Consider the following 27,143-nt stretch of genomic DNA (forward strand, 5'->3'; position numbering starts at 1 on the left):
TAAACTTGACTCTTCACCTTTCTTCCTACCTTTCTCTGGGACATTTCATCATTCATGAACTGCAGACCCAATGTCTGCAGGGTGCCATCATTTTACAGTGCAAAGAACTCTTAGTGTCTTGGGATGGGTTAGCCTGGATATAAATGGAGTATGTGTAATTCAATACTGTGTTTTTTCACTTGAGTTTACGCACTTGAGTTAAATATGCTCAGGAGACTGCAAACAACATAAGCCAATGACAAGTAAGTCAGCAAAGACCCCGTGTTGGTTCCAAGAGTGAATTCCAACCACACAGTCACATGTTGGGAGAAAGAAAGAGCCAATGACAACACTATAAAATCTGCCTATGAATCTTAGCTAAATGAACCATTGCAGTAAGAAAGCACTACACTCGTTTCAGGGATGTTTGTCAGCCTGGGAGAAGTAGAGTAAGTAAATTTCAAACACAGTGTGTGTTACAGAAGAGGAGACAGGGTAAAAGGAAAATGTTCTTGTGACATCTGGTCGGGTATTTGTACAAAACCTAAAGTGTGAAGGGAACTGACTGAGTTCTTTGCAGGCTGCCTGCTCAGGTTATATGGATGATTCCTATAGTAATAAGTTTTCTGAAATACCATCTTTGATAAAGGGACTTTATAGCACAGTTCTCTTTTCAACATTTCTTGACTTTCTTCCAAACAAATTGTGTCACATTTCAGAACGAATCATGTCACATTTATTATAGATGGCTTCCACAATATTTTATTTTCATTAAACACTGAAGAAATACTTTATTTACCCAATGCCATCATCTCTTAGTAGTATAACCAGTATTATTAGAATAAGTTCTACCCTTTGCTTTTATGCTTTTTAGAATTTCTCCTAGAAAATGCATCAATCATTTAATTTTATATTTTATGTAATTGATTTTTAAGTAGAACAAGGTCAGTTCAGAGTTGAACAACTGATTTACTGAAAACTGATTAACAAGAGTTAATTGTGACATTTAAATAGAGTTTGTTTGGTTATGATAGCAAACCAAACTTTAAAACCCTAAACATGTTTAATTAAAATAAAGTAATTTTTGCAGAGCTATATTTGAACAGGCAATACAGTACCAGCAATTATCTGTAATTATGCAGGTTCAATTACAGAATAATAGAGGTTTCAATGTCACTAAGCACAATAAGGATAATTACTCTTCCATTATTCTGATGGGCATGTAATTAGCAACTTAAAAAACTTTCATAGGGATATAACAGCCACAGTTTTAATAAAGACTTACTGTGCAAGCAGCTGAATTAATTGTACTTAAAACTGTTTTTTTTTACTGCAGTTTTAAATCCCACACTAGCATTTTTTCAAACAAGGCCTATCTTTGCCTTTTCAAGCACTTCAAAAACCCCCATTACTACAATATGTGCAGCATACCTAAGGACCTCATGGTTGCCCTCAGAAACTTTATCTTAATAGACATGATGACATCTATGTTCTTGCAGATAAAAACCTCATCTTTAATATGTTGAAAGTTAAACTAAGGCATATTAAAATTTTTAAGAGATTATCAAAGTGAACATGAATTCCAGTCAAGCAGTGCCAAACCGGAAGTGGTCAGGAATGTTCCTTGGACAGTGGGTAAGTGCAAGGTTTTAAAAGAGAAGAACTAGGGGCAGAGCAAGGAAATTGACTGGCTATAGCCTAATCAGTTGCATTATCTGGGAAAGCCTACAGGGCTGTTTGTGACTAGCTGTTCTTCTCAACTTTGAGGCATTTACAGGAACTGACATTGACCTAGGTCTCCATTTGTTTACCCAGGCTACCATGGCATTAGAGGCCCCTCAGTCAATCGGCTTCCTTGTTTGATTACTTTAACAGTTATTATCGACTTTTAACAAATACAAAATAATATGACAAATTTATGAAAAGCTTGATCCTAAAAAATTTCCATAAACTTAGCACCTGAATACTATTAATAAAATGATTTTGTTCCCTCCATAGGCATATATGTAAAGATATTTATAATTAGAAGGAACAAAGGTTTAATGAACTTCTCAGTTATCATTTTCCAATGTTGCCCCATTGTGTCTATATATAAGTAAAGTTTGAATACTGTTTTTCCAAATAGAGATACAATAATGTATCTAACCATTCCCTTAGTTTTTGGATATGAAGGTTGTTTCTAATTATTGATTTTTATGAATAACTGTATTAAATTTTGGTTTCTCAACACAGAAAATAACATTAAGGTGTCTATGAATCAATGAGTTACAAATGTGCCATCTTAATTATATAGATATTTAAGTATTAAAAAAACAACTAAATACTCAAATTCATAGATGCACTGTATTTTAGAACTAAAAAGGCAAAACTTGCTATAATTGAATTATCTTAACTCCACCACCGAGGTTCATTTTATCCAATTTTTTTGTTCTTCAGTTTTAAAAAATATTTTGAAGAAATGTCACATATCTAATTTTATATTTTGCTTTCTTAATCAAACATGATTTCACATTTGAGGTTTCTCCTTATTGTGTAGCATTTATTCTAAAAGCCACAAGGTAACTACCAAATTTCCTAAATATTCTTGAACGATTGGATATCAAGTTTTCTTTAATATGTTGCATGGTACAAATAATGTAGTGATAAGTATCTTTAAAATACATATGAAAATATATAGAAAAATAGAGAGATTTACCTATAGCTACATAATATCTATACCTACACAGATATAGCTATATAGGGAGATATAAATCAATAAATATATATAACATATATGTATAAATATGTATATTTGTATCCTTTGATCCAGTAATTTTCTCCTGCGACTATATTTTGAGTGTTTGTGTGTGTGTGTGTGTGTGTGTGTGTGTGTGTGTATAGGGCTTTTTTTTTCTTGAATGTTGACAATATCTCCAGTTAGTTTTCCAAAGAGTGGTACTAGTTAGTATTATTTAAAATTTAAAAGACTTCCATTTTCACCCTGCTTGGGCAACAGTGAATATTTAAAAATAAATTTCTAATTTAATAGCAGAAAATGTGTTCTTTTCTGTGTTAATATTCATATTTTTACTCTGTAGACTTGGGTGTTTTTACATTAACATCAATAATAGTTCAATCATCTTCATGAACTTGCAACTTGGTCCATTTATTTTTGAATTTCTTAATATTTTTCTTAAATATTTTTCTGATATATTTATATAAGAAAGATAGTAACACTGTTATTTGTAGTTTACATACATAATCAATTGATTGTCTTTTAATATTGTTTATTTTGACTTTTAGTACCATTTTTAAATTACAGTCACATCACATCCATTAATTTTAGCTTTGAAACTATTTATTTACTTCTAAAGTTGGAAATTCATGTCTTCTCCAAAATTCTGCTAAAAATCAAATTCTGTTATGCTTGTGTATAATAACATATTCAAATATATTATAAATTATGTATTTTGTTTACAGTCTAAAGAACTAGTTTTTTTTTCAAGTTGCTGACTTGTTTGTCCCATCACCACACATTGAAAGAGAAGTAAAGTTCAAAAACTAGTGCCTTGGTTGAAAAATCTGCTGTTTGCAAGTAAGGAAAACATCTTAAACTTCCTTAAGCAAAAACAGCCAACAATAAATGGACGGAAGTAGTGGTGTAGAAGGATGTGAGGTAAACGAGTGTCTTCTGGAACCTGGGTCAGTGAGCGTACCCAGATAGCACAGAGACTGGAAACAGAAACGGAAACCGAGACAACAACTCTCTCCACTTCGTGTCCTCTGCAGTCACGTGGTGTCTCCAACCTGTTTCTATGTGCGTGTCTGCCTGACTCAGGCTCCGTCAATCTTTGGCCCAAACCTGGCCACCCCTGCCCTATCCTTAGATTCAGCGTGAGGTTAAACAACTCAACATCCCTATTCCCCAGTTTCTAGCTTACTGGAACAATAGGCTTCTGCAAAGGTCCCCACTTAGTTCGGTATTTCCTGCTAGTCCGATCAGACATTGTGCGGGTCAGAGTCGTGGAGCGCACACAGAGGGTGCAGCTCTCCCGGTGGGGGACGGCTGTCAGAGCGGAATGCAGGGACGTGCAGGCACCACACAGTCTATTACAACCACTGAGAAAGTGATTAAAAGTGTGAGTAAAAGGCTGCTTCAACATCATGCTTTATACACTGTTTCTAGGACAATACCTAACAAATAATGTTTAATAAATATTGAGTGAAATAAATTAAACATGTAAAAAATGACTAATTTTCTTTAGACTCTGAATTCATCCAGATCATTAAGTGTAACTCATTAGTAATACATGTAATGAGCATGCTAAGAATTAGAACAAATGTGCAAAAGAGCAAGAGGAAGCCTGAGGCTAAGAAGTCAAGAAAGTTTCAAGACTCACCTTGACTCACCTCTTAGAGGTGATGAGTAAATGACTAAAATCCACTGAGTGTGAAGAGCTGAATCTCATCTCAGCTTTAAATTTAAACAACGAAAGGACCAGCCAGCTTTTACCTATCTATTTTACCAATGTCTATGCTAGTCAGCATGTATATTGTTTTATACAGCAGGATCAGATATGCAGCAGTGCACCTGAGCTAGCACGAAATGGAATGGCTCAATTCCACCCAGGGTTCAGCCCTTGTCACCTCCGATTTGAACTCTACAGTAATGACCCAAATGGTTTATCTGCCTCCACTGTGCTGCTGCTCTCTGCATGAAGCTGCCTTTGTGTTTCTGTCAGGAATATCTTCGGTTAAAATAAAGACACAGGCCCAACATGGTGTCACTTCAGCTAGACAAAGTCACCAAACCAGGCCCTAATACTTCAACCCAATAGTTTCAACCTCCCCCATAACTGGCATCAGTCAGAAATTTTCTGGTCAGCATCACAGAGAAAATAATCGGTTACATGGGCTTTCTCCATCTTCCCTGAAAGAAGATGGGATAATCTGCATTATAAGACCCCCTGCTCATCCCTCCAACAGAAAGTGACTTTGCCTGAAACAATCCCTTGTTTTTTCTGCTAATAACTTTTCCCCCACCTCCATGTCTATAAAATCCTTCATTTTATACAAATCCTCAGAGCATCTTTCTACTCACAAGAGCAGATGCTACCTGATTCATGAATTACCTAATAAAGTCAATTAGAGTTTCAGATTTACTTGGATGAATTTTAATTTTTAATGTTTCCTAAGCACATATCACTCTCCTCCACAATTTAGCACAGACTGGACTAGCACAAGTGAGAAAATTCTGGACTCGGGTAAACCTTCTGGGCAGCTGCTTGGGAAAAGTTAACAATCCTCTCACAAACCCAGATTTGGGAGGAAATTTTCATCTTAATTCAGGAGGGACTTCTAAGGATGGTATGGAATCTGACTCCATTAAAATTCTAAATTCCCTTATATCTCCCTTGGACTTCAGTGCAGAAAATCACTGTTTATCTATGACTTATTTCTCTATTCTAGTCCCATCTCTTTGTTTCCTCTTTTTATCTATTTTCTCTTTAACTGACAAAATTTTTGGATACCAGATAGGAAATTCTTGTAGATGCCAAAAGACCACACCACTGCAAGTTTATGAATTCTTGAAGTTTAAGATAAATTGTTGTCAGGGAGGGATTTCGATGGTTTTAAGTTCTCATATTAAAAGAACACTGAGTGGAGGTAAATGCTAGAAAGTAATATAGGAAGTATGAGATTAACCTAGAATCCTTAGACTCAGGACAGATCTTAAAGTCCTTGCATATTAAGTAAAGGTTTTGGGTTTATGTTTTTGGAGGTGAGGAACAGAGCTTTGTAAGAATACAAACTGTTCAGTTGTGGGGACAAGCACTGCCTGCTGGTAATCTTTGTCCCAGAATAACCATGTGTCCACATGGTCTCCTCTTTCAGGTGGTGTGCTGAGTATACAGTTTGTTGATGGCCTGGGGCTGGCCAAACCTAGGCCCGCCTTATCTACGGAAACATCTTACTGGTAGGCAGACCTCTCTGACCAAGGTTTTGTTCCTTGAGGCATTGGTCACATAGAATGATCTTTCCTAGCAGAGCATGTAGTCTCTGTCCCCTCGTGCCTGGTACACACGTAGCCTTTGTCTCCTCCCCCTTAAGCAGGTCCCTTTCTATCCACGATAGCAGTGTACAACTTCATCCAACTCATCACTCCTGGAGTCCTTGAATGTAAGTCCCAGTAAACCCTCCTGCCTTGCACTGCATCTATGGGTCTTTCCTTCAGTATTTTGAGTACTTTCCCATCACAACTCACTCACTTGGGTGTGCAACTGGACTGTGATCACATGTAAGTGTTTTTATTTTATTTGCCCCTGATCTTGGAATCCTTATCTGTATTTTTTATCAAAGATTTACAATTCCTCAGTTTTAAATTTTTGTATATGGGTGTTTTCAGTAACCTCACTGCCATGTTTAGGGAAGGAATTTAAAGGGAATATTTTTATCTATCTTCAACTTCCTGCTCTTTTCAGGGGAAAAGTACTTGACAAACCAATAGGGTCATACTAAAAACTGTTTGTATCCTGACTTGAACAAACCATTATAAAAAATACCAAAGATTTATTTTTAATACAATCTGGGAAATGTGAATGTAGGCTGTATAGATGATATTGAGGAATTTTCAATGTTGTGATTGTGATACTGGCAAAGTGGTTATTTTTAAAATACCTATATCAGTTGATATCCTAATAAGCCTTTATAGGTAAAACACATAATATCAAAGATGCTTTAAAATTCTCCAACTCCTCCAAATGTAAAACAGAAGAATATATGAAGTTGCAAACAACTTAATTATTGATCATTGTTGAGTAAGACTGGTAAAGGTACATTTCCTCAAACATTTATGTGTTTGAAAATTTCCAAATATAAAGTGAAAAAATAGAATCAGCTCATCCAAAGTAGTCAAGGAACTAAATACACAACAAAAACAAATTCTGGCAACCAGATAAGTAGCAAGAAACACTAGAAAGTAAACTTTTATCTAACCACTTTCTAAAGAGGTAAAAATAAACCAATGTTCCAAAATCATTTAGAAAGAAGCAAAAAATAAAAAATAAAACAACAATCTTCAAAGCTTCATCGAATTTAGTTTACAGAATAAAGACACTAGAAAAACATAAGAATAATTGTGTTGTACAGAAGATAATTACTCAATCACTAGAAATGGGGAGTAGCCACTGGCTTCCACTAAACTCCACTTTCAAAGTTCATTCACATTTGTAAGAAATTTGATGTACTCATTTACAAAGAACCACTAAATGTTAGACTAGGAGGGAACCTTAGAAATCACTCTAGTTTCATTTGCGTTGTACAGGATATTATTTTGAGCTTCAGTACAAACTGTCAAGCCCTCAAATTTCAAGGTGAGTAGATTAACAATATACTCTAATTTCAAATTATACAAGGGATTGATACTAGTTTTAGAAACCACGTCATTCTTTTCAAAAATAATAACCACTAATAATAACCAATGCCTTATATCTAAGAAGTTCAAGGTAATCACAGACTTTATTTTGGCCTCACACATTTATTTCCAAACCATGCAAATCTTAGAAATTATATCATTCCTCCACTATCAATCAGTCCTCTTATTCTACAAATTTGAGTTTGAATATGCTACCTTAGTTCTGAGAATGTTTCTGACATATAATTTAGTTCCAAGTAAAGGTTAACATCTATCCTGAATAGATCTTAACATTTAATGTGGGACTGCTAAAAGAAGGCGTTAGCAAAACTGCTGCCTGCGGCCAAATCTGACCCACCATCTGTTTTTGTAGATGATGTTTTCCTGGAAAACTGCCACAGATGTCTGCTGATGTGTTGTCTCTGGCTGCTTTTACAATATAATGGCAGAGTTGAGTAGTTAACAGGGATCATAGGGCCCATGTACCTAATATATGCCGTTTAGCTCTCTATAGACAAGTTTGCTAAACTCTAGTTTAAAGCATGACTCTCTGCAAATTGCCAATGTCATAGACGATTCCCAAAATATCTAGGCAGAGATATAGAGAAATTCTTGTTGAGCTGTGTAAGTATGAGGATAATTACCATAATGATGTAGGTTTATAATGATGAATCTATTAATATATTTTGTGGGAGTTTTTAGGTTTTCTCTTGCTAACTAGAATAGGTACGACCAGCAAGTTAGAAATAATAATAATTTACAGAAAAATATTGCTATTTCCCTATGGTTTCCACTCTAACATTGGTGATGAGTTTGCCAGTTGTGTCTATAAAGACAAAAATGAGTAGAATCCAAAAATCCTTGAGTTCTTAATGGGCAGCCTACTACACCAGCAATTGTTTCTAGGTAGGAGACAGAGAGAGTAGGAATATTTCTCAACAATGTTGTTTACTTCTAGATGGGCAAAAGAACCTGAAATCTGGAATAAAAGCAGAAGCAACCTCTCTATCCCTTTTCTCCTGGCCATATCATCACTCTCCATGTGCAATGTTGAACGTTATGCATTGCTCACTACTGTGTCCTTACAGTTCATATAGGGTGATGAAGGAGGTTCAAATGAAACTGAGAACATATTTGTTGTGGATCTGTTTGCTTAAAGGAAATGGATGAAATCCATTTATCACAAAATTTATGATACATGAGTTTCTAATTTCAACTTTAAACTATCTAGGTAGTATGGAATTTCAATAACATCTTGGTGGTCGCAAGGACTGTGGCCAGGCCATGATAGTGTTACGTCCACAAAAGGTATGATTTCATAATAGCAGAAGCTTGAGTTTGAGTTTTGGCATCTTCTGATGACTGTTATAAGTATCTATCAAGTTGGATATGTGTTACAGAGAAAAACAACACTTCTTCTAGAGCTAAAGAATCAGAATTAGAATAATTATCATACAAGAAATGTGAACAAGTTCCTTATAAAAAGGTTTTTTTTTTCCCTAAAACTTTAAGGATAGAAGTTTAAACATGTTAACAAGGCTGCCATCAGTCACTGGTGCTTGAGAGGTAAATAAAGGAATCACAGAGTTGTCATCAGGTAAGCCACTGGAGCTAACCAGGAAATTATGTATTACATCTCATTCTAGATTTATGCTTAAAGTGTCAATCATAATGATGGTATATGTCGTACACTGTGAAATCTCTTGAAGAAAGACCCTAAAAATTATGTTGTGCTGTCCTGAACTTTTGGAATTCCTTAAACTGCTAAATTAAAGGTTTACTGCAATGACCAGCAAATTTTGTGAGAAGACACTCTCTGCATATTGCTACTTCAATGCTTTTTATAAAGAAAAATTGATAGAGAGTCAACTTAATTTTTTCCAACAGAAGTGAACTGGATTGTTCAGGCACCCAGGTACCCACTCTTATTTTTTAATGTGTTATAAAAATCAGGTTTTGTTTCAAACAAGACAGTAATGCTATTGATACATTAAAAAAGACAATGTTTATCCATTGCTTAACTTATATGAAAGATGTATTCTAAATTTGCACAACACATCTTTGAAAGGAACTGTTAACTGAGGTAATAGCCAGAGGCATCTTATTTCCTTTTATACAGAAAATTTTAATTTCAATGATGCACATTCAAATTTTTGACTTATTTTATTTTTTGAAGACATCTTTTGATGAGAAAGTTTGTGTTTTTAATATAGTGGAGATATTACTATGACAATAAATGAATTCTGGGTTTCTTTCTTTTTAATCTATATTTTATCACCAATAGTGATTTGATCAAAGAATCTCCATTAGCATATGAAAGATGAGACAATGGCCAAGTCAAAAAAGAACTGGAGCCATAAAATTTTGAAATTTAAATTGTGTTCAAGTAGCATGGTTTCAATAAATGGCATACAGAATTGTAGAGATCCTTGTACATTTAAAAAATATGTATTTGTGTATAAGAGGTTTCATTTACTGTTGCACATAAAAAAAGTCCAGAAACAACTTAAAAGTGAATTACAGCTTGCTAAAGGCTGCTTTTGAAAAAGCAATTATCCTCATTAATAAAATGTACAGAAATTTCCTGACTAGGTAAATATTTTAAAAGCAGAAAGTTTATCTGTATAATATTATTAAATGAAATTATTGTTTATCTTCCATTCTGTAATTATATATGAACTATACAAAGATTTATGCTAGTAATTTGAGAATTGAAGAATTACAATTTGCCATACCATTAAGAACCATTATTTTAGAAATTAAACAAGCTAAAACTGGAGATGAATCTCAAAAAACCTTCTCTCCATGGCAGAGGTATGACACATATACTCGGCAAGGGGAAAGGAGGGAGTTTTTGCCTGAGATATGGTGGCATCTTTATTTTTTTAATTTTTAAAAAATTTTCGTATTTATTTTTATTTTTATGTATTCATTTTTGTGGTTTTGACTATCAGCATATCATTATTTATTTTGCCATTTATAAAAATCAATAAAACATTCAAATGACCTCAACCTTCTGTTAAGTATCTGGATTGTTAGAAACCTTAGAATGAATTTCCAGTAAGCAAAACAGCAAACAGCAAATAACAAAATTGCTGTGTTTTTTTTTAAAATCAAAAATATGAATATTTCCTGATGGTAGTGTTCTACAAGATATCACTCAGATAATGCCGAGGTGTATCACATGAGTAAACATCAGCAATGCTGTTGCATTGATAGGTATCTATTTTCAATTGCTATGCAAGCTGCCAAGTTGCTGAGAATACTAGTGAACAGAGCATTACAGGTAGACAGCAGGGTGTGTCAGTACTCTAAAAATTTCATTTTAGCCATTTGTGTAAAACTCGTGCTCCACCAAAGTAGTCACCATCACTATTATGGAGCAGTGAAACTGACTGATTGGATTCACACCTTCCCTTCCTTCCCTTCCCACTTTTTCGGTGACAGTACTACTGGGGTGTTGCGTGGCATTGAAATGAACAGTCAAATCCTGGCAGCAGTAATATGGAGGAGCAGTGAGGGGCACAGAGTTAAGCCTATTAAATTATCTGTGTTTTTTAATTAATTGAGAAGTGAGTATAATGAGCTTTTGCCTCATTTGGGACATCCTCACTTTTATCATTTCGATAGTAGGACTTGTATATCTGGCACACATAAAAAATATCAGCATAACAGAAGCAATTCTGTGGACACTTCAACTGTCTAAATATAACCCATTACTCTTAGCATTTACCTGAGGAGGGTATGTTACAGGGAAAAGTCATTGACTGGTTCTAGAAATCTTCACTGAAGAACTGTCAACACACTCTCAGCTCTGGTGTCAAAAGTAGAATATCTAACTACATTCTTTGGCAGAACTTGGTAGACAGATGCCAAATCTACATTTGATTCTTATAACTACAAAAATAACATGGAAAACACTGTTTTCATTTGTCTGGATCAAGTACCACTGATTTTTTAAATAAAATAAAGTATAATCTTATCCCAAAGGGAAATTAAAGGCATTAAATTACACATTAGAAATTAGGGTTTCTAATTTTAAATAAACAGATTCAACAACAGGGTGCACTGATAAAGGGAATTTAGAACAATCTCCAAATAGGCATGATGAAATGTTCTAAAACTAATTTCATCAGACCAAGTAGGTTCTGTTAGTGCATCCTGCTGAAGCCTAACAGAGTAGTGGGTTTAGGCTTGCTGAAAGCTGAGTGGCACAGGGACTCTTACATGATAGAGAAGAACTGAAGAACATTTAGTATAGAATTTAAGAATAACATCAATTTAATAATTACAATTCTATCTGGGTGCAGGGTTGATCATGTGATTATTAACAAAATAAAAGTGAGTTGTATTTTTTTCTGGGAAATTGCTTTCTCAGAATTGTTCAGGACCCTGAAACTATTTTGAACTATTTATAGTTCTTACTGTTTCCACATCTGGTATTTCTTTTGAGGGTTACTTCTTGTCTTGACCCTTCTATTCTCCACTTAACTGACAGATTACTGCTTACCCCAACTGACACCTCAGTTTTTGATCATCTAACTTACTCAGTTCTTCTTGTCTGTTCCCAATAGCTGACACTAATATTACCTTGTCCAGTGTTACCCATTGCAGGGTTGTTTCCATCATTCCACAAGGCAATCCTGCCTGGCTGTCTGGTATGAGTATTTATACTCATTGGTTATATGCCTATCTATCACTCTAGCCAACTGTAAGTAGTTTACTGTATTCTATTTTCAGTTCAAAGTTGACTTGTCAGTAGCCACTGCTTCTTAAATGTCATTGTAGTAAACACTGTCCTGCCTTTTTTTGTTTGTGTTCTTGCTCATGTCAGTTTGCTGCATGGTGGGAAAAGTTCTCTGAGTTTAGCATCACATCGATAGATGAACATTAGAAATGTCACAAGGTTCTCAGTGACTGACTTTAAGTTTGGTGAGGCTGAGGGTGGAAAAACAGAAAGAGTTGAATGACAGCTTCAATCCAACAATGGTAGGTATAGGAGAAATAAGCAACTCAGAATGGTCCCTGGTCATTATATGGGACTGGACAGAGTCACAAAGGCTGTGGTCATTATTACTTCAAGTAGCCATGTACAATGAATCATGAAAATGTATCTGAATTAAGCAAAATTTAACTCCATGACAAGCTAGGATGATCAAGCTTCAGATACAGAAGAAAGATTCAAAAAGCAGTATTAGTAGCACCAAAGATACATCTAGGACAATTTCACTGAAAATATTCTGTTTGGTTGGAGAAAATCTTATTCTCTCATCATCCCCATAAGTATAAATGGAAAAGAGGACTTTCTTTTGGGGTTAGCTTTGTGTTTGGAGGGCTCCATTGTGGAAAGATATGATGGGTCATAAATGATCTATACCATCCTGATTTAACAAAAAATTATTCCCCAAGTCATAAAGGGCTCCACATCCATAATCTAGTCAAGTCTTGTTGAGAATGTAGGGCCATTTTCTAGTAATTTTTCCCATACTTCTTCTAGAGCACTCAAGCAAACAATTAATTATAATCTCATTTGCACAAACATGACAATACAAGGAAAAATGACATACAGCCTTTTTAGTAATCTTGACTGGCTAAAGACACCACATGATGTTTCACCACATTATTTTTTATGTCTGGTAGAACCACATTTACATGGAGAAGAAATTATGTTCTCTTTCATCTGGGACTGTGGTAGGACAAAAACTTAAAGTTTAACATGAGCATAATAACAATTGTTCTGTATAGGTTTCTTCATGTAGTTTTACCTACTTTCCTTTCTTTAGCAACTGGCTTTGAATTAGTTTTAAATAAAATTATCTTTTAAAATGTATTTCACTAATATAAAAAGAGCCCATTCCTGGCACTGTGATCCAGCAACACTGTGCACATAATTCCACGCTTTATAACAGAATAGACAGGTATTTGTTCCTACTTAGAGCCCTGCTCTGGAGCTGAAAACCACAAGGGTGTCAATCAACATTGTCAGAAATACTTCTCCAAGTTCTCTCAAATAAACATGGAGGTATCAGAATATTCTACACGCCATGAATAATTTGAAATCAAGGTCAGGAATAACAGACCTTAAGATTCACCACTAACTATTGTCTAGTAGTAGAGGGAGATGACTGATTTAGACGCTCTTCACCATATGCCCACCATTAACTTAAACACTGTATTTTTTCTTCTGTCAACACTACTCAATAGCTGGAAGTGAAGTGTTAATGTATGAGACACCTCATTGAACAAAAAACATCCCCACTATATTTCAAAGTCTGTTTTAAAAGTACACACATTCCTCTATCAACCAATGTTGTAGCTAAGTAGTAGGAGAGCAGGCGTAGATTGGACATTTTACTTCTGTTCAGATTCACATTTTCAGTGGTTAACAGCTTAGTTAAATTTACCATCTCAAGAAAGTCCTTACTAAGTCTGAAGAATTGCTCAGAGCTCAGAATGCTTAGGTAGGAGAATATAAATCTCTGTAGAACAAAAATTGAATGAGATTTCCTTTCCAAAATGACTTTCAGAAAAACTTATCACTTAACAAGGAATTTATATGGAAATCATTAGGACATTTTCAACTCAGTATTATGAAACTTTCATAGATTTGCACTTGTAAACAAATAGCATGATCTATTTTGATATATGAATTTAGTGTAAAATGTTAGTAACTTCTTAGACTTTTAAGGTTAGGAATTCACAGATCATCAAGCTCAATTTCTCTCTTGATTCAAAAATGTCTCCTGCCTGTTTGAAAGAGAGGCATTTAATCTCTTCTTGGCCACAGCTAGAGCTCTCTATTTGGGACTTTTCTAACTGATTTAAAGTTATTCCTTGCATTGCTCCAAACCCACCTTTTTACTCCTGTGCATGGGAATAATACACACTGGTGTTTTCTCTATTCCATATGACAACTTAAAAATTTAAGGAAACACTTGCTGTTCATAGAGTCATTTTACATATCCCATAAATTATAGAGCCTTCCTCTCTTGGTCACTGTGTTAGGGACACATACTATTTGTTAGTGTCCTTCCTTACATGTTCTATGCCATACTGTTAGCCCAGAGTGATCTTATGATTAACAAAACCACCATCAGTTTTTCATATGAAGTCTTACCAAGTCAAGTATTCATTATTTGACTTGAGAAGTTATTTTAATGTGAACATTTATATTTGTTATATTTCATTGTCATTACCTACCTTATCCATGGTCACTGCTGACTGACTCTGGATGGTGTGATCCCAATCTTTAACCCCAGCTGATTGAACAGAGTGCAGTTCCCATCCACCTAACAGAGCAGACCTTCTATTGACTATTCAAGGACATGTCTCTTCAGTGACCTGTATCAGAAAGATGGAAAGAGCTGATTAGGCAGTCATCTCAGGAACTGAAACAAAGACAGTATATCTCAGAGTGTGATGTGTATATTGATGGCTACATTCCATGCCGCTTTTAGGTGGGATATATGTGATTTAAACAAAGAACACTTGCTTGTCTACGTGTAAGTAAAAACTGGCACATCAAACACATTATTTTATGGACACTGATTTCTTTTTTTTTATTATTATTTATTTATTTATTTATTTATTTATTTTTTTAGATAATTATTTTTTATTGAAGGGTAGTTGACACACAGTATTACATTACATTAGTTTCAGGTGTACAACATAGTGATTCAACATTTATATACATGACAATTCTAGGTACCAGCTATCACCATACCAAGCTGTTACAATATCTTGACTATATTCCTTATGCTATACATTACATCCTGGTTACTTATTTATTTTACCATTGTAAGTGTGTACTTTTTTTTGTTTTGTTTTGTTTTGTTTTGTTGTTTTTTGTTTTTTGTTTTTTGTTTTTTTGTGAGGGCATCTCTCATATTTATTGATCAAATGGTTGTTAACAACAATAAAATTCCGTATAGGGGAGTCAATGCTCAATGCACAATCATTAATCTACCCCAAGCCTAATTTTCATCAGTCTCCAATCTTCTGAGGCATAACAAACAAGTTCTTACATGGAGAACAAATTCTTACATAGTGAATAAGTTACATAGTGAACAGTACAAGGGCAGTCATCACAGAAACTTTTGGTTTTGCTCATGCATTATGAACTATAAACAGTCAGTCCAAATATGAATACTCATTTGATTTTTATACTTGATTTATATGTGGATACCACATTTCTCTCTTTATTATTATTCTTTTTAATAAAATGCTGAAGTGGTAGGTAGATACAAGATAAAGGTAGAAAACATAGTTTAGTGTTGTAAGAGAGCAAATGTAGATGATCAGGTGTGTGCCTGTAGACTATGTGTTAATCCAAGCTAGACAAAGGCAATAAAACATCCACGTATGCAGAAGATTTCTCTCAGAACAGGGGGGGTGAGGTTCTAAGCCTGACCTCTGTTGATCCCCAATTTCTCACCTGATGGCCCCCCTGCGACTGTGCCTGTCTTAGGTTGTTCCTCCCTTGAGGAATCTTACCCGTCTCTGGCTAACCAGTCATCTTCCGGGGCCATACAGGGAAATGTGAAGTTGGTAAGTGAGAGAGAAGCCTTATTGTTTGAAATGGTTAGCTTTTTATTTCTTTGCATATTTATGCCCTGTAGCTTCTATGCCCAGCAATTGTCTTGAGGTATCTTTACCACTTCGAAGAATTATGATACTTGGTAAATTTGATATGAGGCACAAATTCTATTTAAGGGTTGTAATTAGGAAGGAAGAAGAAAAGCTATAGAAGTAGCAGGCGGAAGAAAACATGGGAAGATTGATTATTTCTTTGACATATCTTCTTGTAGAGTAACTTCAGCATGTATAGGTTTTAAGCTACTACTTAAATTGCGCACACACATTAACATAATAGGAGTATAGTTACATAAACAAAGCATATCTGTAATTACCAGCCATCTCCAGTGAAACCAAGAAAACCAGATAGGCACCTTAGGCATTTGTGAAAACTTATCTATGATATGGTGGATATTGTCCAACTGAACTTGAACAGTCTGAGAGAAATCAGACAAATTAAAACAACCCATTCCTGGGGAATGTTCACCTCCCTTATGTTCTTTTAACAGTAAATAGTCTATAGTTGTAAGATTTTGGAGCGCTTCAATTTGCACTTCTCCTAATACTTGATTGAGTTCCAACAGTATAGATCCAGTCAAATTTGTTGTTTTACTGTATGCACAGGCCAGCTTAGATATCTCCTTCTTCATTCTCATGGCAAGTCCAGGAACTGGTGGGATGAGTGCATCTACAGCTGTAGCAGTGCGTGGATCTTTGTTGGGGTTTTTTGATGATCATCTTCTGGCATGAGTCTTCCCGAGAGGGCTGATGTTGGAAGTTCTTTTTCATATCGTATCTTAGTTCATTTTCGGGGTAGCCCAATTAGGCTTTGATCCTCTGTATAAACACAAACAGACCCTTTGCCTACACTTTTATATGCCCTTTATACCCTTGTGTAGAACTCATTGGAGGTTACCACAGAGGAACTGCGCTTTTTTTTGTTTTTTTTTTTTGGTATCACTAATCTACACTTACATGACGAATATTATGTTTACTAGGCTCTCCCCTATACTAGGTCCCCCCTACAAACCCCTTTACAGTCACTGTCCATCAGCATAGCAAAATGTTATAGAATCACTACTTGCCTTCTCTGTGTTGTACAGCTCTCCCTTTTCTCCTGCCCCCCCATGCATGTTAATCTTAATACCCCCCTACTTCAACCCCCCCTTATCACTCCCTACCCACCCATCCTCCCCAGTCCCTTTCCCTTTGGTACCTGTTAGTCCATTCTTGAGTTCTGTTATTCTGCTGCTGTTTTGTTCCTTCAGTTTTTCCTTTGTTCTTATACTCTACAGATGAGTGAAATCATTTGGTATTTCTCTTTCTCCGCTTGGCTTGTTTCACTGAGCATAATACCCTCCAGCTCCATCCATGTTGCTGCAAATGGTAGGATTTGCACTTTTCTTAAGGCTGAGTAGTATTCCATTGTGTATATGTACCACATCTTCTTTATCCATTCATCTATCGATGGACATTTAGGTTGCTTCCAATTCTTGGCTATTGTAAATAGTGCTGCGATAAACGTAGGGGTACATTGGTCTTTCTCATACTTGATTGCTGCATTTTTAGGGTAAATTCCTAGGAGTGCAATTACTGGGAAAAATGGTAAGTCTGTTTTGAGCATTTTGATGTACCTCCATACTGCTTTCCACAATGGTTGAACTAACTTACATTCCCACCAGCAGTGTAGGAGGGTTCCCCTTTCTCCACAGCCTCGCCAACATTTGTTGTTGTTTGTCTTTTAGATAGCAGCCATCCTTACTGGTGTGAGGTGATACCTCATTGTAATTTCAATTTGCATTTCTCTGATAATTAGCGATGTGGAGCATCTTTTCATGTGTCTGTTGGCCATCTGTATTTCTTTTTTGGAGAACAGTCTGTTCAGTTCCTCTGCCCAATTTTTAATTGGGTTATTTGTTTTCTGTTTGTTGAGGCGTGTGAGCTCTTTATATATTCTGGATGTCAAGCCTTTATCGGATGTGTCATTTTCAAATATATTCTCCCATACTGTAGGGTTCCTTTTTGTTCTATTGATGGTGTCTTTTGCTGTACAGAAGCTTTTCAGTTTAATATACTCCCACTTATTCATTTTTGCAGTTCTTTTCCTCGCCCGGGGAGATATGTTCAAGAAGAGGTCACTCATGTTTATGTCTTAGAGGTTTTTGCCTATGTTTTCTTCCAAGAGTTTAATGGTTTCATGACTTACATTCAGGTCTTTGATCCTTTTTGAGTTTACTTTTGTATATGGGGTTAGACAATGGTCCAGTTTCATTCTCCTACATGTAGCTGTCCCGTTGTGCCATCACCATCTGTTGAAGAGACTGTCATTTCGCCATTGTATGTCCATGGCTCCTTTATCAAATATTAATTGACCATATAAGTCTGGGTTAATGTCTGGATTGTCTAGTCTGTTCCATTGGTCTGTGGCTCTGTTCTTGTGCCAGTACCAAATTGTCTTGATTATTATGGCTTTATAGTAGAGCTTGAAGTTGGGGAGTGAGATCCCCCCTACTTTATTCTTCTTTCTCAGGATTGCTTTGGCTATTCGGGTTCTTTGGTGTTTCCATATGAATTTTTGAATTATTTGTTCCAGTTCATTGAAGAATGTTGCTGGTAGTTTCATAGGGATTGCATCAAATCTGTATATTGCTTTGGGCAGGATGGCCATTTTGACGATATTAATTCTTCCTAGCCACGAGCATGGGATGAGTTGCCATCTGTTAGTGTTCCCTTTAATTTCTCTTAAGAGTGACTTGTAGTTTTCAGAGTATAAGTCTTTCACTTCTTGGTTAGGTTTATTCCTAGGTATTTTATTTTTTTTGATGCAATTGTGAATGGAGTTGTTTTCCTGATTTCTCTTTCTGTTGGTTCATTGTTAGTGCATAGGAAAGCCACAGATTTCTGTGTGTTGATTTTGTACCCTGCAACTTTGCTGTATTCCGATATCAGTTCTAGTAGTTCTGGGGTGGAGTCTTTAGGGTTTTTTATGTACAGTATCATGTCATCTGCAAACAGTGACAGTTTAACTTCCTCTTTACCAATCTGGATTCCTTGTATTTCTTTATTTTGTCTGATTGCCGTGGCTAGGACCTCCAGTACTATGTTAAATAACAGTGGAGAGAGTGGGCATCCCTGTCTAGTTCCCAATCTCAGAGGAAAAGCTTTCAGCTTCTCGCTGTTCAATATAATGTTGGCCGTGGGTTTTTCATAGATGGCCTTTATTTATGTTGAGGTACTTGCCCTCTATTCCCATTTTGCTGAGAGTTTTTATCATGAATGGATGATGAACTTTGTCAAATGCTTTTTCAGCATCTATGGAGATGATCATGTGGTTTTTGTCTTTCTTTTTGTTGATGTGGTGGATGATGTTGATGGACTTTTGAATGTTGTGCCATCCTTGCATCCCTTGGATGAATCGCACTTGGTCATGGCGTATGATCCTTTTGATGTATTTTTGAATTCAGTTTGCTAATATTTTGTTGAGTATTTTTGCATCTACATTCATCAGGGATATTGGTCTGTAGTTTTCTTTTTTGGTGGGGTCTTTGCCTGGTTTTGGTATTAGGGTGATGTTAGCTTCATAGAATGAGTTTCGAAGTATCCCCTCCTCCTCTATTTTTTGGAAAACTTTAAGGAGAATGGGTATTATGTCTTCCCTGTATGTCTGATAAAATTCCGAGGTAAATCCATCTGGCCCGGGGGTTTTGTTCTTTGGTAGTTTTTTGATTACCATTTCAATTTCGTTGCTGGTAATTGGTCTGTTTAGATTTTCTGTTTCTTTCTGGGTCAATCTTCGAAGGTTGTATTTTTCTAGGTAGTTGTCCATTTCCCATAGTTTTCCCAGCTTGTTAGCATATAGGTTTTCATAATATTCTCTAATAATTTTTTTGTATTTCTGTGGGGTCCGTCGTGATTTTTCCTTTCTCGTTTCTGATACTGTTGATTTGTGTTGACTCTCTTTTCTTCTTAATAAGTCTGGCTAGAGGCTTATCTATTTTGTTTATTTTCTCGAAGAACCAGCTCTTGATTTCATTGATTTTTGCTATTGTTTTATTCTTCTCAATTTTATTTATTTCTTCTCTGATCTTTATTATGTCCCTCCTTCTGCTGACCTTAGGCCTCATTTGTTCTTCTTTTTCCAATTTCGATAATTGTGACATTAGACCATTCATTTGGGATTGTTCTTCCTTTTTTAAATATGCTTGGATTGCTATATACTTTCCTCTTGAGACTGCTTTTGCTGTGTGCCACAGAAGTTGGGGCTTCGTGTTGTTGTCATTTGTTTCAATATATTGCTGAATCTCCATTTTGATTTGGTCATTGATCCATTGATTATTTAGGAGCGTGTTGTTAAGCCTCCATGTGTTTGTGAGCCTCTTTGCTTTCTTTGTACAGTTTATTTCTAGTTTTATGCCTTTGTGGTCTGAAAAGTTGGTTGGTAGGATTTCAATCTTTTGGAATTTTCTGAGGCTCTTTTTGTGGCCTCGTATGTGGTCTATTCTGGAGAATGTTCCATGTGCACTTGAGAAGAATGTATATCCCGCTGCTTTTGGATGTAGAGTTCTATAGATGTCTATTAGGTCCATCTGCTCTACTGTGTTGTTCAGTGCTTCCGTGTCATTACTTATTTTCTGCCCAGTGGATCTATCCTTTGTGGTGAGCGGTGTGTTGAAGTCTCCTAGAATGAATGCATTGCAGTCTATTTCCCCCTTTAGTTCTGTTAGTATTTGTTTCACATATGCTGGTGCTCCTGTGTTGGGTGCATATATATTTAGAATGGTTATATCCTCTTGTTGTACTGAGCCCTTTATCATTATGTAGTGTCCTTCTTTATCTCTTGTTACTTCCTTAGTTTTGAAGTCTATTTTGTCTGATATTAGTACTGCAACCCCTGCTTTCTTCTCGCTGTTGTTTGCTTGAAATATGTTTTTCCATCCCTTGACTTTTAGTCTGTACATGTCTTTGGGTTTGAGGTGAGTTTCTTGTAAGCAGCATATAGATGGGTCTTGCTTTTTTATCCATTCTATTACTCTGTTTCTTTTGATTAGCGCATTCAGCCCATTAACATTTAGGGTGACTATTGAAAGATATGTGCTTATTGCCATTGTAGGCTTTAAATTCGTGGTTACCAAAAGTTCAAGGTTAGGCTCTTTAGTATCTTACTGCCTAACTTAGCTCACTTATTCAGCTGTTATATACACTGTCTGGAGATTCTTTTCATCTCTCCCTTCTTATTCCTCCTCCTCGATTCTTCATATGTTGGGTGTTTTGTGCTGTGCTCCTTCTAGGAGTGCTCCCATCTAGAGCAGTCCCTGTAAGATGTTCTGTAGAGGTGGTTTGTGGGAAGCAAATTCCCTCAGCTTTTGTTTGTCTGGGAATTGTTTAATCCCACCGTCATATTTGAATGATAGTCGTGCTGGATACAGTATCCTTGGTTCAAGGCCCTTCTGTTTCATTGTATTAAATATATCATGCCATTCTCTTCTGGCCTGTAGGGTTTCTGTCGAGAAGTCTGATGTTAGCCTGATGGATTTTCCTTTATAGGTGACCTTTTTCTCTCTAGCTGCCTTTAAAACTCTTTCCTTTTCCTTGATCTTTGCCATTTTAATTATTATGTGTCTTGGTGTTGTCCTTCTTGGATCCTTTCTGTTGGGGGTTCTGTTTATTTCTGTGGTCTGTTCGATTATTTCCTCCCCCAGTTTGGGGAAGTTTTCAGCAATTATTTCTTCTAAGATACTTTCCATCTCTTTTCCTCTCTCTTCTTCTTCTGGAACCCCTATAATACGGATTTTGTTCCTTTTGGATTGGTCACACGGTTCTCTTAATATTGTTTCATTCCTGGAGATCCTTTTGTCTCTCTCTCTATGTCAGCTTCTATGCGTTCCTGTTCTGTGGTTTCAATTCCATCAGTGGCCTCTTGCATCCTATCCATTCTGCTTATAAACCCTTCCAGAGTTTGTTTCATTTCTGCAATCTCCTTTCTGGCATCTGTGATCTCCCTCCGGACTTCATCCCTTTTCTCTTGCGTATTTCTGTGCATCTCTGTCAGCATGTTTATGATTCTTATTTTGAATTCTTTGTCAGGAAGACTGGTTAGGTCTGTCTCCTTCTCTGGTGTTGTCTCTGTGATCTTTGCCTGTAGCTTTGCCTTTTCATGGTGATAGGACTAGTTTACAGAGCTGGGATGAGTGACGGCTGGAAGAACTTCCCTTCTTGTTGGTTTGTGGCCCTCCTCTCCTGGGAGAACAGCGGCCTCTAGTGGCTTGTGCTGCGCAGCTGCGCGCAGACAGGGTTTCTGCTTTCTGCCGAGCTGCTATGGAGTTAATCTCCACTGTTGCTGTGGGCGTGGCCTGGCTCGGGCAGCTACTCCAAAGTGGTGGAGTCGTGTTGGAGGGGGAGCGGCTGGGAGGCTATTTATCTCCATAAGGGGCCTCCCTGCTCCCTGCAGCCCAGGGGTTAGGGTGCCCAGAGATCCCCGGATTCCCTACCTCTGGATTAAGTGTCCTGCCCTGCCCCTTTAAGACTTCCAAAAAGCACCTGCCAAAAAAAAATTTTTAATTTAAAAAAAAATTTTTCAATTAAAAAAAAAAAAAGGTGGCCGCTCGTTTTTCTTTATTCTCCGGCGCCAGCCTCAGGCATCCGCTCACCGGTCTTGCTGCCCTGTTTCCCTAGTATTGGGGTCCCTATCCCTTTAAGACTTCCGAAAAGTGCTCACCAAAACCAAACAGCAAAAAAAAAAAAAATTGGTCGCTCGCTTTTCTTATGTCCTCTGGCGCCCGGCCTCCAGTGCCCGCTCACTGTTCCTGCTGCCCTGTTTCCCTAGCATCCAGGGCCCCCTGGGCACGTACTGTGTCTACTCTCTGGCCCGGATGCCTGGGGCTGGGTGTTCGGCAGTCCTGGGCTCCGTCTCCCTCCCGCTCTGCCTGCTCTTCTCCCGCCGGGAGCTGGGGGGAGGGGCGCTCGGCTCCCGCGGGGCCGGGGCTTGTATCTTACCCCCTTCATAAGGCGCTGGGTTCTCTCAGGTGCGGATGTGGTCTGGATATTGTCCTGTGTCCTCTGGTCTTTATTCTAGGAAGGGTTGTCTTTGTTATATTTTCATAGATATATGTTGTTTTGGGAGGAGATTTCTGCTGCTCTACTCACGCCGCCATCTTCCACCCCCTTGGACACTGATTTCTTAGAGAAGAAAAAAAGAATATATTTAAAGTTGGTTAAAAGAACAAATGCTAAGTAAATAAATGAGCCCCACTAAAAACAAATGACTGAATCATATTTTGAGGCCAATTCCCCTGTGATCAGTTTTTATGACAAAAGATATCTAGCTACCCTTCCTAAGAATGTACACATTCAAATTTTATGATGTGTTCCCTATCTCCTTTAAGTTGCTGATAAATTGGGGGATAAAGATTGAAAGATATATAGAAAAAAGAAACTAACAATTATTGGCACATGTTTTTTTTCAGATAATGTCTCACTCCTTCCAGGTCAGCTACAGCAAAGCCTCCCCCATCTACCAGGCAAGACTTTCTAATCCGATGTCTGTATTGACATAGCTGTTTCGTTTCCCCTTTTTGGAGTTTTAGAATTATCTGTATTTTGCTGACTTTCCAGGAGTATATGAAAATATGTACATAGTATCTGAGGTACAGAGCTATCATTTTTAAATCAAACAGAGGATGGTACTTGAAACTCTGTTATCACTACACAATTGACTTCTTCATACAAAGGAGACAGGTAAAGGTGAAGATAGAAATATCAAGAGACCTGGAAAGGTGATCTCTCTATGATGAAGAAATACGATGAGCAAAATAAAGAGATAAGGCTTTGGACATGGCAGATAGATGGTAAAAGCTCTTCCAGTTACTAGCTAAGTAAACTGTAGCAAATCACTTACTAGTCTCAACTTTTCTGTCTATAAAATGGTGACCTGAACATAAAGGGCAAGAGGCAAAGTAAATCACCCAGTTACTAACTACTAACAACACTGTATTATTCTTATTTCTTAGTTCAAAAAAAAAATATGCCAGATTTTGAAAATGCTTATATGACTCATAAAAAGCATTATTGATTTCATCAGCATTCCTTAAATAGACAAAGGCAGTGTGTCAGTGGAATTTACTTTATGATGAAGCTTATGAATGCTCCAACAATTATGAGTGATTAGAGGGAACACACTTGAATCCCCTGTTTTATAGTTTTTCATGTATAAATAATTATAACTTGGATTATGATCAGTTTATTGCTATTGGGGTTACTTCTACTTTTATCTGAAAAATCATTATTTTTTCCTCTGAAAAAGACTACTCTTTATAAAAGTCAAAACCCTGGTAAAAACTTGTTCCAATTAAAATGAGATCAGCTAATTAAAACTGTTTTAATTCTAAGCAATAAGAATTCACAGTTACAAAATTATTATAGGAGACTATAAGATTCAAGATATTTAAGATAATCTGAGTATAACATAAAATTGGATTAGTTTTGTTTCTCCCAAATTGAATCCCAACCTCCGCAGGGCATTTAGTAAGATGGAAATTGGTTGGTTTTTTTATTTCAGTAATTTTCACCACTACTGTTTACGTAATGCAGTATCAGAAACTTAAAGTCAATGAAATCATTTATATTCAGGTGCATTGAGAGAAACACCGTAACGGAGTCCCATTGTCCCTCTGCTCTCACCCTTTCTGCTCTTCCATCCCCTTGCTTGTTCTGCTCCAGCTGCACTGGCATTTCTCTGAAAAACCCCCAGGCAAGCTCAGGCCTTAGAACCTTTGTCTGTGTTGTCCCTTCTGCCTGGAATACTCCTTTCCCAGACTGCCACATGACTTGCTCCCATTTCTGCTCAAATGTAACCCTAATCAGCTTGGCCCTCCTTGACCACCTCACTCAAAATTAACCCACTCACTTCTTTCCTCATTTTCTAGTTCACTTTTCTCCATGGCACTTATCACTTCTAACACACTATATACTCTACATATTTAATTTGTTTATTCAATGTCTTCCCTCACCATGGCACGAATACCTAGAAAAGCAGCTGGGACCAGGTAAGCGCTCAATAAATATTTGTTGAATAATTAAATGAATAAAGCATTAATTTATCTCTTAATTATATCTCTTAATAAAGGAAAAGCAGAGAATGCTAGCTTTGAAAAAGTTTTCAGAATGAATCAGACATGGACTTTCTTCAAAATGCTCATGGTCCAGAAGAAAAAAACTAATCATCTTTATAAATAACATTAATGTAGTATGCAGAAGCCTGAGTATTTGAAGGCTGATGAGGTCCACAAGTCAGGTAAAAAAATACTGCATTTAGCTAAAGAAATCAGAGAAGCTTCATGGAAGAGATGGCAATTGAACTGGTTAAGACAAATAAAAAAAAAAATAGAGAGGATTTAGATGTGTCCATATGAATAGGTGGGAGAACAGTAAACAAAGGCTCAAATCTATGTGGTCAGTGAGCCCAAGTAACATTAAACTCTCATGTTTAGCTGCAACATTAAGACATATAAAGACAAACACAGAAAAAGAAGATTGGAAGATACAAATTATAAACATTCTCATCAAAGATGGATCATTTTAATAATATTTATTGCTACTTAAGTATAATTGCTTTGGTCCCAGCTTGGACCTTGGACTTTATTCCCAGGTTCTGTCCTAATTATTTTTAAAGTTTCACTTTCTTCTGGAACGACTTTGGCAATCAGTAATAAGCAGAATATTTCCTCAAAGTGGGGTCTTTAGGGCAGCAAGGGACAGTCTCCTTTTCCCATTTCTTCTCTATCTTTCTTAGATCATCTGTCTGCTTAACGGATTAAGTTAACAAGCTGGGTTCTTCACAGCTAGAGGCTCAAAATCTTACCTGCTGGTTCAAAATCTTACCTGCTATCAGGGCAGTGTGCAGCAGGTGAGGAGAAATAGTTTCAGTAGGGAACTGCTAACCGGGAGAAATCAGTTCAAAACTTAGAAATGTATAACTAACTCTTACCTGTTTTGGATCATTCTTTTGGTGCTCTAATTTACTTTTTTTAGGTCTCCTTTTTCTCTCCGAAAAGGTAAATTATTTGTTGATTTATTAAAGGAGATTATTTATTGTATTTTAATTACTTATAAAATATTTACTTTAAATGTTTATTGCTTTCCTTAAAACAACATTTATATTTTTGCCCCTTACCTTTATTTCTTAATTGGAGCTAAGTCTGAATGTAATTTTTAAGGTTTTTGTGCTCCCTCATGCGTAAGGTATTATTAATATACACTCTTATGAAGGTTTCACATGAAAAAACGATGTGGTTACTACATTCACCCATGTTATCATGTCCCCCTCATGCCCCATTGCAGTCACTGCCCAACAGTACAGTCAGATGCCACAGAGTCACTATTTGCCTTTTCAGTGCTACACTATCTTCCCCATAATCCCCCCCACACCATGTGTGCCATTCATAATACCCCTCAATCCCCTTCTCCCTCCCTCCCCACACACCCTCCACCCCTCCCCTTTGGCAACCACTAGTCCCTTCTTGGGTTCTGTGAGTCTGCTGCTCTTTTGTTCCTTCAGTTTTGCTTTGTTTTCATACTCAACAAATGAGGGAAATCATTTGGTACTTGTCTTTCTCTGCTTGGCTTATTTCACTGAGCATAATTTCCTCCAGCTCCATCCATGTTGTTGCAAATGGTAGGATTTGTTTTCTTCTTATGGCTGAATAATATTCCATTGTGTATATGTACCACCTCTTCTTCATCCATTCATCTACTGACGGACACTTAGGTTGCTTCCATGTCTTGGCTATTGTAAATAGTGCTGCAATAAACATAGGGGAGCATATATCTTTCTGAATCTGAGAAATTCTACTCTTTGTGTGAATTCCTAGAAATGGAATTCCCGGGTCAAATAGTATTTCTGCTTTTAGTTTTTTGAGGAACCTCCATATTTCTTTCCACAATGGTTGAGCTAGCTTACATTCCCACCAGCAGCGTAGGAGGGTTCCTGTTTCTCCCCATCCTCGCCAGCATTTGTTGTAACCCTTATTGTTTTTAAATGTCCAACTACGAAGCTTTGTTTTAGATTATCCCTCCTCTGTCTTTATGTATGCAACTTTAAACCTTTCAACTATACATTTTTTTTTATTTCTATAATCTTCTTTTTGCTATTCTCTTCTCCTTTTACCTTTTAATGATCTTAGGGAAAAACATTTTGAGGTAG

Source organism: Manis pentadactyla, chromosome 2 (genome assembly GCF_030020395.1).
Source record: "Manis pentadactyla isolate mManPen7 chromosome 2, mManPen7.hap1, whole genome shotgun sequence".
Classification (NCBI taxonomy): Eukaryota; Metazoa; Chordata; class Mammalia; order Pholidota; family Manidae; genus Manis; species Manis pentadactyla.